This window comes from Babylonia areolata, chromosome 14, assembly GCF_041734735.1.
Source record: "Babylonia areolata isolate BAREFJ2019XMU chromosome 14, ASM4173473v1, whole genome shotgun sequence".
Taxonomy (NCBI): domain Eukaryota; kingdom Metazoa; phylum Mollusca; class Gastropoda; order Neogastropoda; family Buccinidae; genus Babylonia; species Babylonia areolata.
In genome coordinates this window covers 7,127,569-7,134,395 of record NC_134889.1, presented here as the reverse complement: position 1 = coordinate 7,134,395, position 6,827 = coordinate 7,127,569, and the positions used below count along the sequence as shown (strand labels likewise).

At 38.6% G+C, this 6,827-nt stretch overlaps 1 protein-coding gene across 1 annotated transcript in view; it reads left to right on the top strand.

The window, feature by feature from the left end:
* LOC143289786 (voltage-dependent calcium channel type A subunit alpha-1-like) overlaps window positions 1-6,827 on the top strand; it is a 160,923-nt gene that overhangs the window by 107,485 nt on the left and 46,611 nt on the right. The window lies entirely within an intron of this gene.

The window sequence follows — 6,827 nt, the reverse complement described above, 5'->3', positions numbered from 1 at the left end:
TGTCTTATCACAGTGAGGTGACAGCCCTTCACTGACACCCAGACCTGTAAGCTCTGTCTTATCACAGTGAGGTGACAACACTTAACTGACACCCAGACTTGTAAGCTCTGTCTTATCACACTGAGGTGACAGCCTTTCACTGACATCCTGACCTGTAAGCTCTGTCTTATCTCAGTGAGGTGAAGGCCCTTTACTGACATCCTGATAGGTAAGCTCTGTCTTATCTCAGTGAGGTGACAGCCCTTCACTGACATCCTGATCTGTAAGCTCTGTCTTATCACAGTGAGGTGACAGCCCTTCACTGACACCCAGACTTGTAAGCTCTGTCTTATCACAGTGAGGTGACAGCCCTTCACTGACACCCAGACCTGTCAGCTCTGTCTTATCACACTGAGGTGACAGCCCTTCACTGACATCCTGACCTGTAACCTCTGTCTTATCTGAGGGGGTTAATGAGATAAATGTTACACAGGATGAAACATATTTATAACAGTAAGGACTTCAGAATCTTTGTAGACCTGTAGACCGCATGGAAGTTGCAGTTATCTTCACGGTGTCAAATGTTCTAACATGAATTTCTGTTTCAGCCACTACCAAACCAAATTAACTAAGTATGAATAAAATAGAAGAAATGAAAATGCGTGTTGCTCATGAGATATAATGAACGGGAATGGTTTCAGATGGAAGATTCATGGTTTCGTAAGGCTGTAAGTCAACTTCCGTAAGATATTGCCCATGGGGCATCAGATAGATAGGTGGGAAGGGGTAGACGACAGTATGCAATGCTTAAATAGATAGGTGGGAAGGGGTAGACGGCAGTATGCAATGCTTACCCTGCTTAAAGGCGAAATTCCATAGAGCTGTAAAATTATACAAAATGGGCATGCAAATATTTATTGCAAAATATGCATTGGAAGAAACAAGCACCATACATCAGTAGACACCAAATTCACCCACCAGTTCTGACTAAAACCATGGCACCAATACAATCAAAGCAAACTCCCTGTGCCAAAAATGGTAGAAATTTGAAAGCAATCCTGTTACTGTGGAAGAAGCTATGTGAAGCAACTTTTTGCATCAAAAGGTTGATGCAAATTGGTTTTTTTTCCTTCAGTGCAAAGTTTGCATGTGAATTTTGCCTGGGTTTGGGGGAATCTGTGGAATTTCATCTTAAGTCCATCTTCATGTTGCACATGGTAAATGTACGTCAACAAAAAGAGACACTGTATAGGGCTTTGAATCCTTGTTTGTTTTGCTGTGGATGTGTAAAAACATCTACGATATAAGACCAGACAGAGAGCTTAGGTCCACTTTTATGTTGCTCATGACTTTTGCGAATATCCTGATTTCAGAGAAAGGGTACATGGATTAATAAGGCTGTGAGTTACCCTCTTTTATGCGAACAATATGACGCACCTTGACGTTTTTAACCTTGGACTTTTTTCAATGGGTGTTACGGTGATGGGGCTTCAAGTGTGGACCAATTCGTGCTGGGTGATTTTTAAAGGGTCTTGTTCATTTTATACTTTACACAAGGGCTTTTACCTCAAAATGGATTAATGATAATATTGATAGTGATGATTAATAATGATGATTATCCCATGTAAGTCCACTTTTACCAAGATTCTTTTAGTCTACCTCTTTACTGATGATGATAATGATTCTGTTAATATAACTGCTTACCCAGCATAAGTGTTGTACCTCTTACTGATGATAATAATGATTCTGTTAATATAACTGCTTACCCAGCATAGTGTTGTACCTCTTACTGATGATAATAATGATTCTGTTAATATAACTGCTTACCCAGCATAAGTGTTGTACCTCTTACTGATGATAATAATGATTCTGTTAATATAACGGCTTACCCAGCATAAGTGTTGCGCTTCATAATGTTTGCAAACTTAACTCACTCAGTACGGCCAGTCCTGTCTTCTCCTCTACACAGACCCCTTGGATGTCCAGTGGGTGTCTGAATGACCCAACATTTAGCCTCCGTCATAAGAATTGTGGTATTCTTTGTCAACATTCACCTCTTCAGTATAAGAGCCTTCCTCTTGCAATATTTTGATGATGGTAATTGGGGTGAAACGCTGTTAACTTCACCTCTTTCGTCGTTCGTATGGAGAGAGTTAACTGGCACTGATGTGTGAATTTACTTATTTGTTTATTTTGTGTCATTGGTTTCATTTCATTTTGTGTCAGTGTTTTGAAAATATTTGGGGTAGGCTCTCTCAAGGCCAGACCAGTATGTTGGCTTTATGCAGAGCTCAGGCGTCTGTTCCCTTGAAAAGAGAAAATTAACTCTTTCACTGCCATGGGCGACTTCGGTGGACTGGACAGTGCACCGTCATAGACAATTTTAGTCAACATCAAGTGGTCATGTTAAAAGGACTGTTTTTCACATGGAAACAAAGCTTGGCAGCAGCATCCAGTTTTCTGCGCCACAGAACAATGACTAAGCTTTGCCCCCTGACCTAGTTTGAAGTGAACAAGTCCGTGCTGTTGTTTTCACATGAGCGGAAGCCTGTGCATGAGAGCTTTGAGTATTTGTTGCCGGGGAGTGTTTTTCACACGGAAACATGGCAGTGAAAGAGTTATGCAGATGTGAATGGTATGCAAATCAGTTTGCATGCTTTGACACCTTGATCGTAAGGAGATCCATTTGCATTTACTGACTTAATGAGCATCAGCATGAGCAGTCATCCCAAGCTCATTACATTCACAAAATTAAACTCAGCTGAAAAGGTATCAAAAAAAAAAAAAGATATAGATATAGATGTATAATTCAGTTGCTTGGCAAAGTGGTTAGCGTTGCAGATAAGGTTGGAAGGATGTGGGTTCAGTTCCCAGCAGAGGTGGGTTTTGGGGCCTGCAGCCCACTGTCCAGAGCTGAATCTGCAGTGGGCTTGAATGGGAAGACTGGGACCACACAGTCGAGTACCGTCCACTTCAGGGATGCGTCTGTTGGTGTGTCGCTCATATTTCCTAACTAACACTGCAAGCGACTGCAGCTCTCGGACCTGGTTAATGTCGGGTTATTAGTGTGAAAGGAGACCGTAGAGGACAGCCTTGTCACAAAATCCCAAACCTAAAAATGGACCTCCATTGCAACATGTTATCCTTATCCTCCATTATCTGTGATAAAGGGAGAAAGCCCAGATTCTGTGACTGTTCAAGCCCCGCCGTCATGGTGACCTTGGTTTTGATCGCCTTCCTCTTCCATGCTTGGGATGAGTCCCGTCAGGGCCCTCAGCGTCAGCAGATTCATGAAGAGCTGACATTGGAGGGACGTGGTGGTGGTGGTCTCCACATTGGGGGGATCGTGGAGGGGGGGAAGGTGGAGGGACGCTCATGCAGTCTGGCTCAGTTTCATTTCAGTTTCAGTAGCTCAAGGAGGCGTCACTGCATTCGGACACATCCATATACGCTACACCACATCTGCCAAGCAGATGCCTGACCAGCAGCGTAACCCAACGCGCTTAGTCAGGCCTTGAGAAAAAAATAAATAAATAAAAATAAAAAATAAATAAATAAAAATAAATAAATAAAATATATATATATATAAAATAATAATACAAATAAATAAATAAATAAAAATAAAAGAAAGGTGAATAAATAATGGATAAGCTTACATAAATAAATAAATAAATAAATAATAATTATCAGTTATTATTGTTATCAGTAGGGCCTCAGTAGAATGATACTGGAATCGAGGGGATTGTGTTCTCAAAGGCATTTTGTTAGAATGATGTGTGCTTAAAGTCTGGAAAAAAAAAGAAAGAGGTTTTGTTTTGAACCTATTTACAGGTCTGAGATACCATTCAACTAATTTTTGTAATGGTTAGAGGCACATTTAGTATCCTGTTTGTGTAATGATTGTTGACAGAAGTTGAATTGATCATGATGTGATAGATTTCTGATTATCATGCCCTCTCTCTCTCTCTCTCTCACAGAGATTACATCCATATAAGTTTTTGTGTGTATGTGTAGATGCGCTTCAAATGTCTCAGATGTTCCTTGCATTTTTTTTTCCACTGATATATGATCACACATTAAAAATAAACCAAAAAAAAACCCCAAAAAACAACCGAAAAGCAAACTGTCATACTGTTAAGACAAACTTGTGCCGGGAAAGAGAGCTTGCTTCCCAGTTTGCTTTGCAGAACAGGACACGAGGGAAAGGCGTATTGCTTCTTGGACGTCATAGTTGACAGTTTTCATGGTCATGGTTCATAGCTAGCAATGACGCTTACAGTAACACTGACTGTATCAGTACACTATACTATATCAGTACACTATACTATATCAGTGCACTATACCAGTACTGTAGATTATGGTGGTGGTGGTGGTGATGATAGTAGCAATAGCAGAAGTGGTTTTTTGTACTTACAGCAACATCAGTAACAGCATCATTCACAGACTGAATGAAATGTGTGTCAGTTGTTGAGATTTTTTTTTAAATAGGCAACAAAAAAACAAACAAACAAACAAAAAAAAAACCACTCTTAGATGTCCTTGTAATATTATTATCAGTAGCGTTTATATAAAAGTTAGTTTTGTTATTGTTATTATTTTTACTGTGGTCTTTGTAATCATCATCATCATCATTATTATTACTACTACCATTCAGTAGCGTTTATATAAAAGTTAGTTTTGTTATTGTTATTATTTTTACTGTGGTCATTGTAATCATCATCATCATTATTATTATTACTGCTACTGCTATGATCATCAAAAAAGATTGTATCATACATTGTAGGTGCATGCAATTTTTCTTTGAAGGTTTTGCTGCTTGCATGCATAAGAAGAAGAAGAAAAACAAAGATTTTCCTTAAGCTATGAAAGGCAGAAAGAAGAGACTGCTTAAGAACAAAAAAAATTAAAAGAAGAGGAAACTCTGTCTGTCTGTCTCTCTTTCCGTTTATCCTTGATCTTTTTCTGTCTCTTTGTCTCAATTACACCTGTCTCCTGAAGAAAAAAAAAATAAACAAAAAAAAACTACTACTACTCAGTTTCAGACACTTTTTTTTTCTTTTTTGTTTGTTGGGGCTTATTTACTTTGATTTTCATGCCATTTTTTTATATTTTATTTCCCGTACTCTCTCTCTCTCTCTCTCTCTCTCTCTCTCTCTCTCTCTGTGATCCATCTATGGAAGTAGCTTATAAGTTGAAAGAGGACTGCCCCCTCCCCCAAATGCCCCCTTTTTTCTTTTTCTTTTTTTGATGATGCCTTTTTTCTTTTCTTTTTTTTTCACTTTCATATTCATATTATCTGTACCTTTTTTCTTTCTTTTTTTCTTCTTTTTTCCCCCAATGATCTGTTCTTGGTTTACATATGGGGGGCCTTTTCAGTTGCATCGGAAACTTTGTTCTTCATTTAAAAAAAAAAAAAAAAAATTGTGATGATTTAAATAACCAGATTGGAAAGCATGATCCTTTATTTTTTGTGTTCATGTTTTTGTGGATATGGGGGTTAGGGGGATGGGAGGAGGTGGGGTGGGGGGGTGTTAAAAAGCCTGTTACAGTTCTGATGTGGAAAAGCATGGTCACTCTTTTTCAGGAAGTCTGTTACAGTTTAGATGGGAAAATATTCTTTCTTTGATAAACTCTGTCACAGTTTTAAACAGGGGAAAAGATTATTTTACTTTTTACAGGGCTTTAGAGGGGGGGAAATGTGATTCTATTTAAAAAAAAAGACAAAAATATGGAAATCATTTATGTTACAGTTTAGACATGGAAAGCATGATATCACTTCAGAAAGAAGAAAAAAAGTTTGTAAAACCTCAGAGGGAAAAAGCATTATCTTACTTTAAAAAAGAAATAAATAAAATGTTATAGTTTCTGTTTTTGTGTTAGAGGATAATGCAAATCCTACTTTCATCTTCACTTCCTTTCTCTTCTTCTTTTTTTTTCCTTTTGTTGCGATCCCTATACTTTTGTTATTATCTTTATACTATCTTTATACTTTTGTTACTATCTTTATACTCGTTTTAGAATTTGTTATTGAAAGATTGTTGAGGGAACATCCTGAATACAGCTCTGTTTTGAATGCCCGAGTTTAATCCAGGTATTATTTCATTGCCATCAATTAACATCAGCATCTTCATGTTCATGTTTTGGGTGCCTATGCGCAAGGGCATGTGCGCACACAAATGATTGTCTGTGCATACATACTCAAGCATACATGTGTGGGCGTGTATGCTCACACATACACGCTTGTACTTGTGAACAAATACAGTAATTTAGTAGAAACAAGAGCGTTGCAGTTACAGCTTACTGACAAGGAGTTAGGAAAAGAAGTTTTGTGAGTGTGTGTGTGCGTGTCTGTGTGCTTTTTTTTTTACATTTAGAGCTGAAGTAAAACATCACACAGCAAGAAATGAATGACACACATAGGTTTAGTTGGAATGTTTGCATTCCTTGTCTTCCATGTCTGTGTCACTCCGGTCTTCCATTCTGTGTCACTTCAGTCTTCCATTCTGTGTCACTTCAGTCTTCCATTCTGTGTCACTCTGGTCTTCCATTCTGTGTCACTCTGGTCTTCCATTCTGTGTCACTTCAGTCTTCCATTCTGTGTCACTCTGGTCTTCCATTCTGTGTCACTCCGGTCTTCCATTCTGTGTCACTTCAGTCTTCCATTCTGTGTCACTCTGGTCTTCCATTCTGTGTCACTTCAGTCTTCCATTCTGTGTCACTCTGGTCTTCCATTCTGTGTCACTCCGGTCTTCCATTCTGTGTCACTCTGGTCTTCCATTCTGTGTCACTTCTTCCATTCTGTGTCGTTTTCTCTCTCTTTGTGTCTCTCCTCGCTTTATATCTTTTGC